General features: G+C 49.7%; 1 protein-coding gene across 2 annotated transcripts in view; it reads right to left on the reverse strand.

Annotated features, from left to right (window-relative positions):
• Positions 1 to 13094, reverse strand: part of LOC149328407 (uncharacterized) — a 213720-nt gene that overhangs the window by 128526 nt on the left and 72100 nt on the right. The window lies entirely within an intron of this gene.

Consider the following 13094-nt stretch of genomic DNA (forward strand, 5'->3'; position numbering starts at 1 on the left):
GGTACTATACTTCTGCTGAAGAAAATATACTTTTAGTCTGCAGACAACAAGCCAAATTTCAGACAAGAGGGGCAAGAGACAGCAAAGCAACAAGTTTTCACACACCCTCAATGCACATGTTGACTCCCAAGCATGGAAGATGTTTGTACTTTCTTCAGTTCTTATTGCTTGTGAGGCGTCAAGGACGGGATCTTCGTAAAGTGCCTTTCATTGAACAGCATTACATTAGACCCGATACAAAACACCTAAAATACATCTATATACAGCTAGGTAAGACCTCTATTAGCCAACTACTAGCATTGGATACCACAGCTACAGAAGAGCTATAACACTTCTTTACAGCTAAACAAGGTATCAGCTAGAAGTCTACAAGATGTCAACAAAAACCTCTTGTAGCCGACAGATAGCGTTGCATTAGCCTAGGCTACAGGAGGTCTTCAAAACTTTGGACGGCTATACAAAATCTTGGCTATGCTTCTATAAGACGTCAAAACATCTTGGTGTAGATGACTTATAGATTTCTACAAGCACTTTTTGTGTTTCGTGGGGTTAGGAGACATTAATCTGTCCCTTAAAGGGACACTGAGGAGAAATTGAAGTTGACTTGCATCGACAGAATACAAGCTCATGATTACAAAAACGCCAATCATACTGACAACAAAGCTCCTGTAACATAGAAAAGAGCAAGAACCAAAATACAGGTATCGCCGCCACAGGCCAAACTCGCAAGTACAAGCTTCATGGCGTCATAGGACAAAACAGTGTTGCTAGAACCAATGGTTCTAGCAACACTAGGACACGAGAAGCTACGAATCACTGAGGCGCAGCAAATGCATGCGCGAATCTCCTTGACGTCGCCAGATGGCGCCACGTACCCGATAGCTACGCGCGCTCCTGCAGTGCCGGGACCAATCAGCGCTTGCTCTCAGCGGTATGGGGGCTCCCGGTATTCCGCTAACGGTAACAAGGTACACGGTATGCTAAAGGCGTCTATTTGCGAGAACTTCGTTGACGACTTCGAGAACGGGATCCATTGTAACGCTGGCAAAACGCCGGTGCAAATGTAAACGAAGCGACGGCCGCAATAGCCGATAGATGCCTTCAACGTGCGGCCGGCGGTAGCTTTCTTTTCGGCTGCTGCTGGGCCGCACTGCTGGCCGCCAGAAATCACGGAGTCTGCGTTACGTCATGTGAATGTCATGTTTCACGTCACTTAGTTCTGTGTCGTCATAGCAGAATCCCAAGTTTGAATCAGAGCGGCGGGAAAAACTATTTCAACTTCGAATCCAAATTTCTTAGAAATAAATGCATCTTTCGCTGCCGGCCAAGTGGCAACAAAGCCATTAAATGCCGAACTATCGGATTTTGCTATAAAAAAAATATTAATAGAGCTCTCCTCAGTGTCCCTTTAATGTCAATAAATGTGCTTTATTGGTTTTTCCGCTCTCTCGTCCAGTTAATATCTCTAATGTTTACCGGAACCATGTAATTCCTCAAGTGCAAAGTGTCAAATACCTCGGAGTAATTTATGATCCTTCTCTTTCCTGGGGGCCCCACATCGAGCAGATCACTGTGAAAGGAGTCCGAGCAGTCGGTATGCTGCGCAGGCTGAGCAGTGTTCGTTCTGGCATGAGAAGGCACTCACTTCTTATGATTTATAGAATGTACGTCCGTCCTGTCTTAGAGTTCGGCTGTGTTTTATTCTCTGGTGCGCCAGCGTATAAACTTCGCCCCTTGATTCTCTTGGAGAGGGAGGCGTTGCGCCTTTGTTTGGGACTTCCAAAATTTGTGGCGAATTCCGTTTTGTACCTGGAAGCGCGCATTCCATCACTGACTTCTAGATTTCGGCTCTTAACGGTGAAAACGTTCGTAAGAATGTGCGATTCTTCACTCCATGCCTCCAATTTGATCTTCCTTCGTCAGCCTCGGCTATTTTTCAACGAAACCTGGTCTCGTTTCCGTACCCCTCAGATATGTTTGGTGCAATCCCTCCTTGACCCCTTAAACGTCCGCATTTCGGACATCCGTCCGGTATGCGCCAACTCATCTATTCAGATTGTCTTCGATGACATCTTTCCAAAACATGCAAAGTTAATGCCTTTTCATTTCCTCAGCGGTTTATTGCAGGATTACCTGCTGTGCTTTAAATCTCATGTGCTCATAGCAACAGACGCCTCACAGTGTGAAGAAAAGGCCGGTGTTGGCATTTTCTCCATCTCCCTTGACTGGTCATTCTCACTCCGCCTTCCCGATTACACCCCTATTTAGTTGGCCGAATTTCTAGCAGTAGTCTTAGCCTTGCGCAAATTAAACAGCTCCTTGTCTTCTGTCATAATTATGACAGATTCATTATCGTTGTGTTCTTCTCTCACCGCGCCTACAACATCTCAGGCACTTCGATTACTCAAATGCTTGGTTCCACCCCACGTGTGTTCATTACGGTTGGTCTGGGTGCCTGGGCACAGAGGAATCCATTTGAATGGATTCCCTGATACCCTGGCGAAGGCATCTCTTCAAGGTCCAGTCGTATCTGTGCTTCCACCCAGCGCATATATTACCGCGGCCAGGTTTCGCAGGTATCTGCTCTTGAAAGAATTCGCAGCATCAGCTCTGACCTCCTCTCCCGAATTCCGGCATCTCCTTTACCCGTGGTGCAGTAAAGGATGGCGATCACGCAAGCTTGAGGTTTCCTTCACGCGTCTGCGTTGTCGCGTGCCTCTCTTAAACTTCTACCTTTATAGATCTGGTCTGGCGGTCTCCCCATTGTGGCCATTCTGCGGAGAACCTGAAACGATAGATCATTTCTTGTTGACCTGCCGCCGTTTCTCCTCTTTACGGGGCCGCCTGCTGGAGCTTCCGTTACGACAGCTTGGTCTAAGTCTGTCAGCTGGGGTTGCTCTGTCTCTTGGGGCTTCCTCCCTTGGGCACGGCAACTGGAATGTGCTCTCTGCTATGCAAAACTTCCTTAAAGACATTAAACGGCTGCCGTCTTAAGCTCTGCTCTTTCTCATGATCAATATTTCTCTGGAATGAAAGCTTTCTGAAACGTGGAATATTTAGCCCCGTTCTCTAATTCAGTCACCGATACCAAAGCATTTGTTTAGCCTATTTCAATTACACATCTGAGATCCTTTCATTTATTTCCTAATTGCTATTATTATCATGATTATTTTATTTTTCCCCACTATTTTTTCTTGTTTACCATTTTGTACACCTATCAGTTGCCGCCTGTGTCTTGGCCAATCCCCCGCAGTGGGTACGCGCCATTATCTAGAGGACAACAACAACAACAACAATATGGCGCGGAAGCCACCTCCGGGTCCACACGCAGGCGTCTGGGGAGGCAGTCTGTCGCACCGCGGCCGGAGGACATCCGATCCCGTCTAGGAGAAGAGGTCTTCAGCCTCGGCCTCCAGGCGGACGGCGAAGCGCTGAGTTTTTTCGTCAGAGCTTCTCAGCGTGGTCTCCCATTCATCGCTAGTTTTAATCGCGTTGCGCCCTTGGGCACGAACGCATCTCCAAATTATGTGATCTAATGTTGCCACGTGGCCGCAAAATTTACAAATTTCGGTTTCTGCACCGTCCCTGTTCCGCACTCTGGCACCCGTCCAACTCCTCCACAGGAGCGAGAAGAAATTTCCAGCTTCGAGTCTTCTCCAGTCGTACGACAACTTTTTACTCAGGGATCTATCAGGTGGCGCATATATCCTCCGGCCTTTCTTCAGATATTCGGTTACATCTCTAAACGTACCAATACTTCCTTTGCTTTTAGATGATGTTGTGGAGGCGTCCGCAGCACCCCGAGGTAGCGAGGAGCGGGCGAGCATGTGGGCAGCCTCGTTGCCGGCGAGACCGGCGTGTGCTCGAGATCTCTGCCTCGAGCTGTACAGGATGGGTCGGCTTAGGCCGAACATCATAGAGAAGGGCGATTAATCTTGTATTAAGAGATTACAGAACATAGTTGGTTGGTTGGTTTATTGGGTTTAACGTCCCGAAGCGCCTAAGGCTATGAGAGACGCCGTAGTGGAGGGCTCCGGAAATTTCGACCACCTGGGGTTCTTTAACGTGCACTGACATCGCACAGTACACGCGCCTCTAGAATTTCTCGCCCAAAGAAATTCAACCGCCGCGGCCGGGATTGAACCCGCGTCTTTCGGGTCAGCAGCCGAGCACCATAACCACAGAGCCACCGCGGCGGCTTGAGTTTACAGAACACTGCAGGCAATGCCGGAGGTGTTTTCCGCCACCAAACACGGCGGTAAATAGGAATCAGGCGGCGGTGTGGAGACGCCTGCAGACTGGAGTATACCCAAACCCAGTGCTAAATAAACATATCCGATCGGACTGCGAGGACGATAAATGTAAAAAGTGTGGGGCGAGAGGAACCCCCGTCCATATAATTTGTTAGTGCACTTACTTCCCAGGCAGGGCGCAAAACATTAGCAGTAGGGAAGCCTGGGTAACCTTTTTACGGAGCTAGGGTCCTGAGCTCAAACTAACCGCTGTCCAACTGGCAGAAGAGGCCGCCGGCGAAACCAACAACCGAACCCGGGAGGACTGGGAGGCGACCCTGCTCGGCTGCCACGACTTACGGGCCCAACAAGCCTTAGTTGGGCGCGCCCGGGCGGCGGCCACCGCCACTGGGGTCCCATACTAGGGACCTCCACCTAGTGTTTGTAAGGATCGGTCCCACCTCACAGGTGGTGGTGGTGGTGAAAACCATTTATAATGCAATAAATATTTACAGAGAGGTGATTTGGGTAGGCCCTATTGGCCCTTTCCCCTAACAATACTAGGTGGAGCCCCTATTCCGGGGCCCCATTGGCAAGCAACGCCGCCCGCGTCCGGTGAACCAAGGCCTTTTGGGTCTTTAGGTCCTGACAGCCGAGCAGGGCCGCCTCCCAGTCCTCTCTGGTGGGGTTGGGGTTGGGGGGGATGGATGGGTTTGATTGACACGCCCAAACCATGTGGAAGGTGTCAGCCACCTCCCCACAGAACTGGCACGTGCCATCAAAGGATGCGTTGAAATGTTTAAGTACCACCGGGCACAGTACAGTGTTAGTAAGAATTTTGATGAGGAGGCGCTCGTCAGCGCGATCCAGTCCCTTACAAGGGGCCGGGTAGCGCCGGTGCTCCTCCTTGTAGTAATCGGTGATGTGTTTGAATGTAAGGGCCAGATTGTCTGATTGGGAGTAGGCGCCCAAGGACAGGGAGATAGCCCGGGGAGAGAGTGCGCGGGCGGCGTGATCGGCCTGTTCGTTTCCCTGGAGGCCCTGGTGACCGGGGCCCAAATCAGGTTGCGTGGAGTTGGATCTTCGCATCGGCAGCTATATTCCAATATGCGCCAGGCAAGCGGGGGAGCCCATCCCAACTCATAGTTCCGACAGGCCCCTCGCGAGTCGGTGATGATGTGTTTCGACTTGGGAGTAGTGAGAGCAAGAGCAATAATCGCGTGTTTTGACCATTGAGGAAAGGGAGAGAGTGCCAGAACCCTGGAGACGCGCCTCCGGGTCCGACCCCTTCCCCGCAACATGTCCAGAGAAGACCATAGCGGTCGTCGCCAGGCGCGCGCGGAAGCGTTGGAGCAATACTATGGTAACCAACAACATGTGTATTACGTGGACGTTGCCGGCCCACACCACGGGGTGTGGTACACGGCCGCAGTCGTACACAACACAAACACAGTCAACGGGCTCACTTTCAAAGCCTACAGCGCAACACACGCGGAGGAGATTGCCATTGCTCTTGCTCTCACTACTCCCAAGTCGAAACACATCATCACCGACTCGCGAAGGGCCTGTCGGAACTATGAGTTGGGCTGGGCTCCCCCGTTTCCCTGGCGCATATTGGAATATAGCTGCCGATGCGAAGATCCAACTCCACGCAACCTGATTTGGGCCCCCGGTCACCAGGGCCTCCAGGGAAACGAACAGGCCGATCAGGCCGCCCGCGCACTCTCTCCCCGGGCTATCTCCCTGTCCTTGGGCGCCTACTCCCAATCAGACAATCTGGCACTTACATTCAAACACATCACCGATTACTACAAGGAGGAGCACCGGCGCTACCCGGCCCCTTGTAAGGGACTGGATCGCGCTGACGAGCGCCTCCTCATCAAAATTCTTACTAACACTGTACTGTGCCCGGCGGTACTTAAACATTTCAACGCATCCTTTGATGGCACGTGCCAGTTCTCTGGGGAGGTGGCTGACACCTTCCACATGGTTTGGGCGTGTCAATCAAACCCATCCATCCCCCCCAACCCCAACCCCACCAGAGAGGACTGGGAGGCGGCCCTGCTCGGCTGTCAGGACCTAAAGACCCAAAAGGCCTTGGTTCACCGGACGTGGGCGGCGTTGCTTGCCAATGGGGCCCCGGAATAGGGGCTCCACCTAGTATTGTTAGGGGAAAGGGCCAATAGGGCCTACCCCAATGACCTCTCTGTAAATATTTATTGCATTATAAATGTTTTTCACCACCACCACCACCACCACCCACTCGGGGCTAGGAGGAAACGAGGCAGCAGATGCAGCCGCCCGCGCGCTCTCTAACCGGGCAACCTCGTCCCCCGACTCCTATGAAGAAGTATCGGAAGCCACGCCGACCTACACTTACAAGGAAATAACGCAATTATACCAAGATAGACATAAACTGTACCCCCCTCCGTGTAAAGGATTAACGAGAGCGGAAGAACGCCGGTTCCTCCGCCTTGTCACGAACACCATGATGTGCCCGGCCTCGCTAAAACACTTTGACCCTGCCTTCTCCGGGGAGTGCCCGCACTGTGGGGAGAGGTCCTCGGACCTCTACCACATGGTGTGGGCGTGCCCCTCCAACCCTGCTTTTACTCCAAACCCAAACCCCACCCGGGAGCACTGGGAGGCGACCCTACTCGCCTGTTGCGACCTGAAAGCCCAAAAGGCGATGGTCGAACGAGCTATGGCGGCAGCGGAAGCCACTGGGGTCCCGTACTAGGGACTCCACCTAGTTTTTGTGAGGGGAAGGGCACTAAGCCTGACTCCAGAGCAACCTCCATGTAACTCCCTCTTTTCAGAGGAAATAAACGTTTTTACCACCACCTTACGGGCTGATCCAAGCATGCCTCCTGTCCTTTCTTAATAAATGTTTTCACCACCACCACCAACCGGGCCAGCATCGAATGCTACCATCCCGTGCGGCCGGGCCGCTCCTAAGTCCCCTCCCCCTTAAGTGGGGGTGAGACAGAGGGGCCCAGGCGGTGTGTTCCTTATCGGTTGGACATTAAAAGTTTTCAACAACAACAACATGTAGCCTTGCTCGTCGGTAAATTAGTTTTTCAGGAAAGGAAATGTATCTGTCTCGCATATCTCGGTGGACACGCGAACCTCGCCGTCACGAGAAAGGAGGAAGATGGGAGTGAACGAAGGCACCGTATTCACTAGACGTGCCTTTGTTCATTTTTGTTTTCATTGTATTTGTTATTTTTGTTTGTTTCTTTCCTTTTATTTTTACTTTTTCTTTTCTTATTTTTATTTTTTATTGCTTTCATTCTATTAATGGGACCCATGCATTCACTAGATGAGCGGGTAGCGCGGCTTCGGCCGCTTATCTCTTTTTTCAGCCAGCGTCCGCTTCGGCGGACGCGGTTGTTGCTGCGACGCGCGTCTTTTCTTTTCTTTTCTTTGTTTCTTTCCTCTGATCTTTTAACTCTCCTCTATCTGCACGTGGCAGTGGTGGTGGCTCGGCGTGAGCCAGTTGGCAGGTCCGTGCAATTTCCTTTTCATCGTTCTCTCAGTAGCAACAACAACACTAGAACACTTATTCATGATCAAACCCTGAGCCTTTGTGGCGGAGTCGGCCGATACCTCGTCGCCGTTTTGTATCTGGCGTATTTCTTTTTGACAAGCGTATCTTTTTTTTCATCGCCTAATGCTCGTTTTGTTGGCGATTCCCCTGCCCACAGTTTCTCGGCGCATGCGCGCACCACCGCTGCTCTGTATTTATCTGTGTCTATTTTTTCCAACTGCACTTTTGTATTTCTTATTTCTTTAAAACAAGATCCTGGCTGAGTGCTTTCTACATTATTGAGCAGCGCAAGCTGCTCACGGAGCTGGATTTCCTTCTGCTTTTCTTCAAATCTTATAACACTGCTTGTTTCAATTGCCCTCATTTTGACGAACTGCTTAAATTCTTCCCACTGAAGAAGCGCAACTTGACGGTTAGTCCATGAGCAGCTTTTCTAGCTCTTTTCCTACTGTACTGACAAAGCGTTCTTGCTCCAATAACTTTACATTGAGTTTCCATCAAGCCCAATTAAACGGCTTTTTAAAGCGTATCCTGCCAAAGTTTGCAACCACTATATAGTGGTCGCTAAATGGAACCGGTTTGACTTCGTACGAGGTACACAAAGGAAAAAAGTCTGACGACACATATCAACGGTCCAGTCGACCATGGCTGTCTCCCTGAAAGTGCGTGTATTGCGGTTGTGTCCCAGTCATATAAACACTTCCTCTATCCTCTAAACAATATTAACTGACCAGAGCATGCAAGAATTCAGTACTCTTATCACGTACGGGCAAAGGCTTGGCCCGGTCGACTGTCTCACAGACACAGTTCATGTCACCCAAGAACATAACAATCTTGTCACATTTTAAAAACGACTCAATTCGCTCAAAAAACAATTTACGTTCCCATTCTACATTTGGTGCATACACACACATAACTCGAAAAGGTAGATCACAGTACAAAAAATTGGCGACCAGGAGACGACCGCTTTCACACGAAAAGAGCGATTGCATTGTTATGGCTTTGTTGTTCCTAATAAAGATTACACAGCCGCCTGACGCACCGACAGAATGACACACACACACATAAAAGTGCGTACGAAAGGTAGAGACCATTCTTTCAGTCGCTTCTTGGCTTTCAATTTTTGTTTTCTGGATTGCAACTACGTGAAGGTCGTTATCAAGAAGAAGACGACTTAGCTGACATTGCCGCCTTCTCGCTCCGAGGCCTCTAAAGTTTAAAGTGGCTACACGTAGCACTTCGCGTAGGTTAGCTGCCATGTCGAAAACAAAGGACGCCTTATTATGAGGCATCTACCTTCGTGACACACATCTCTCACCCCCCACACTCCGAAGGAAGCTCAGCAGCAAAAGAAAACCTAAGGACGTGGTTTACCCGCCTGCCGTGAGTCGGCCGGCACGTTTGGCCGCCGCTTTAAAGTCGAACGCCTCGTACCTGGCGCTTTGGGCGGAGGCTCGTCGCTACCGCTGGCGTCCAGTTGAGACGCACTACTACCGGCTCCATGCGTGCGTTTCCTGGTTGCGGCCGAGAGAGCGTCCATGGGCTCCTCCGAAGGTTGGGTGCCACCCTCCAAAGAGTCCACGTATGTTTCTGTCCCACCCTCCGGCGTGGCGGGGACTGGTGCAGCAGCTACGGGAGCTCCTAGCAGCTTTCCAGGTGCTGCAGTGACGTTGGGTAGCACCTCTGGTTGATCCGTCTGGGGAGGCGTCAACGTGGGTTCTTGCGCCGCTGGCTCACTTGCCGCTTTCGATGCCTCCTCCGCGTCGGCTTCTTCCATTAGCAGCACCGAGCTGTCCTCGTTGCTCACCCGCCCGGTGACGTTGGCGTAAGTACGAGCACACCGCTTCTCCTCATGCCCGTACCGAAGGCAGGAACCGCACCGCGGAATCCGGCACTCCCGGCGGATATGTCCTGTGCCACGGCATCGAAGGCAGAGAGGAACCCTGCCTGAGACGACCGCGAGCGCCAGCTCGCCAGAGACGCTCACTTGATGGGGCAGGTCGTCCAGCTTCACGCCGGCGTTCAACTTCAAAGTCATGAGCCTCGTCGCTGAGCCCTTGTCAGACACTCCGTGTACAGTGTAAAAAAAGTCCGTGAATTTACGGAGACTTACCACGTGGAAAAAAGGGCCATTTGCATTTTTAGAAAACACGGAGGAGGAGACCGTACTTTAGTTCAATGACGGAGGAATCGTCATTATTCACCCGTAGACGTTGCAGGGAAGAAAGCTTGAACATTCTGTTAGGCAGCAAAGCTTAACACTACAGAGCGGTTGACTCCTTCGGCATTGTGTTACCGCCAAACGCATTAATAACTTAATTAACGACAACAGAAACAGAGCAAAGGTTGTCATGATTTGACGCCGCTGCTTACTTTCATGCCTGCATGATCAATAATAATTTGTTATTGGAAAGGGGGCAATATCTGTCTCACTGTTTCGGTGGGCCCCTGAGCCGTCCCAGCTGATACGGGAATCATCACAGCAGCGTTACGTTTTTGTTTTGGTCAAACATTAATTGCATTGCTGTTAAATTCTTTTTTAGAGCATTTGTCAAACGCTGCAAATGAGCGGAGAGAAGTCACTGGCGCGCTTTTTTAATACTCGCTTCGGTTCACGGCTGGCCACAGAGCCGAAATACTCCAGGCCGTAGCACCTACTAAGACTTTTGAAAAGTGGTGTTTGGGTTACAACACATTCAATTCAATTTCAATTCTATTTTGCAAATGCAATATTGCCTCTGAAATCGATAATTATAACTTGAAGCATTTTTGTTAACTGACAGCCTTTTTTTGCGCGGTGCCACATTTCCAGAGGGTGCCAAGCGTTACGGTCTGACAGCTGATGTGAAAATGGGCTTACGCAGCACCCTTTCTTTGCAAAATTGGTGCAGAGAAAAAATTGCATGTCTGCTACATTTGCGATCTCTGGGAACGAAAGGGGGGAGGCTAAGGGCATGTGCGCAGCCAAGCAAGTTGTGCTGGTGCTCATACACCCTTCATCCCACTCCCCCCTCCTCCCCCGAAATTTTAGAGATACTCGCTTTGAACTCGGTAGGTGCCTTGGGCTCAGATTAATACCCCTACGCCACTAAGTGCGCTGCTGTGGTGGCGGCTCCACATTGCTTCTCTTTTGGGTGGATATATTTGGGTGGATATTTACTTTGGTAGATATGTTGAAACTCAGGCGGTTACATTGGCCAGGAAATAAAGTGTGAAAAAGGAAGGAAAGGAAGCAGAAAAGCAACCTATTCTGCCAATCCTGTTACCACTTAGCACCTAGAAGAAGCGCGCGAAGGAATTCTCTGACAACACAGCAGAGTGTGGGAGTTGGTGAGGCATACGGAAAAGGAGCGACAGCGTAAAAAACGAAGGAAAAGTTAAGGAAGAGGCACACAAAGTGTCTCTCCGGCTTATGCTGTAACTGCGCCATGCTGGGAGCGTGAGCATGACTATTTTCTTCTTCCCGAAATGCTTTAGCATGGCTGTACTTTACTCTAAATGTCTCTTTGCGAATGACAATTACTTTTGCCAGGCTTCCTCGCAATCGACATGCCCTAATCTTCCTTACGGCCTATCTGTTGATAGCTTCTGATAGTTTGCCCCTTTAACAATAAGACTTTCTTATAACCTTTCGACGTAAATCGAGAACTATGCTTTTCTTTGCTCCGTGTGGTTGATGAAATGTCCAGGAATTTAGGGGAGACGCCACGCACCATCTTTTTTTGCGTCCGGTTTTTAAGGAAACTGAAAGAACGTACGTATTGACAGCGGTTATGCTCACAGAAGGTGGGCGCCTGCACTCAGCTGCGCTAGCAGGGCTGTGCGGCCAAAAAGAAAGAAAAGGCTTCTGCCATGAGTGAGCGCCCCAGGGCAGACTAGGGTGGTATCTTATATGCGCCTCAAATTAAAGCTCTCGTTAGGTCATCAAACTTTTGAACTGAATGAATCAGGTTGCATTTAATTTAAAATATAATACACAGCCCAAGTCAAAGTACCTTTAACACTATATATGCTTTGAATATTTTACTGCACAGTATATAATGAAGCGTTAAGGTACCAAAACGAAAAAAATTTGCAGCCGCGGTATCTAATAGCGAAGAAAGCGGAGTTCCGTTTAGAACGTCACAAACTATCAGCGATTTAATAGTTTCATTGGAAATAGTGCCTCAATGCCGGAATGAGTTCTCGTTTGAACAAAACATAGTTATGACAGAAGGCGAAAATGAACCAGGCCTGACAGCATGGGGAGGCTCTCTAACTACCTCTCATTCTGTGATGAGAACTAACGTCTGCCAGCGATCGAAATGTTAATCGCATTCTGTTTAAAGCCATTATTTATTCAAGGTTCGAGAGATATAGAACCAAGCCAAATGCACTCTACGTAGAGTCGCTGCGACAGCATGTGTTCTGGGTTATATTTTCTCTGTTTGCTGCATGTGCTCTGAAGCATTCTGTATTTACGTGACGCTAAAAATTGAGTAGGGAAACGTTTTTACACATCATGGAAATTGATTTTTTCACTATGTATGCAAATGGCGTGAACTACTTGCGACCAGTGCAACTGTAGACTTCAGTGCAATAGTGAGGTATAACTACGATCACCACCGCCGATCAGAAGGGCTTAACAACAATTACGTACACTGCATGCAAAAAAAGTAGGCACTGCATTTATTTAAACGAAATTAAATAATTAGTTTACTCAAGGATTATTGTCAGCAGGTTTTTCGCCTCCGTGGCGAATCTGGACGATGGTCTCCAAATTTCTTAAGCAAGGTTGTAATGGTCTTGTCGTTATCGAGCAGGTGGGGTTACAGATGATGTCGAGAATTTCAACACACATGTGGCATAGCCCGTTTAAACATCCCCAAACCTCTAAGATTGCCCCAGGACACCAGTGTCGCCTAAAATTTGACAAGCAGAGAAGCGAGAGCACGTGTCATAGATCGTGGATATACCGGAAAACCAGGGAAGGGACATGGCTCTGTGGCACACTCGTCCTCATAAAGCGCAGAAATGTCGCAAGCTTCACGATAACACGGCGGGATCAATGGGGGCAAATTCGGTTGCTCATTTGATCATCAATGCGGCAGCCGCAAGAGGCAAAAAAAAATGGCTGAGGCTTAACTTGGTTAAGCCTGGAGAATGCGAAGCATCAACGTGTCGCGTAATTTGGAGGCGCACAACCACAGCGACGGCGCGAGGTGGGCCCCCGTTTCTCCACTGTGGTGACGTCATCAAGTCACGTGGTTTGACGTCATGTATCACGTGATTTGGAGGCGCACAACCACAGCGACGTCGCGAGGTGGGCCCCC

The sequence above is a fragment of the Amblyomma mixtum genome, chromosome 9 (genome assembly GCF_055824585.1).
Source record: "Amblyomma mixtum isolate Tamu chromosome 9, ASM5582458v1, whole genome shotgun sequence".
Classification (NCBI taxonomy): Eukaryota; Metazoa; Arthropoda; class Arachnida; order Ixodida; family Ixodidae; genus Amblyomma; species Amblyomma mixtum.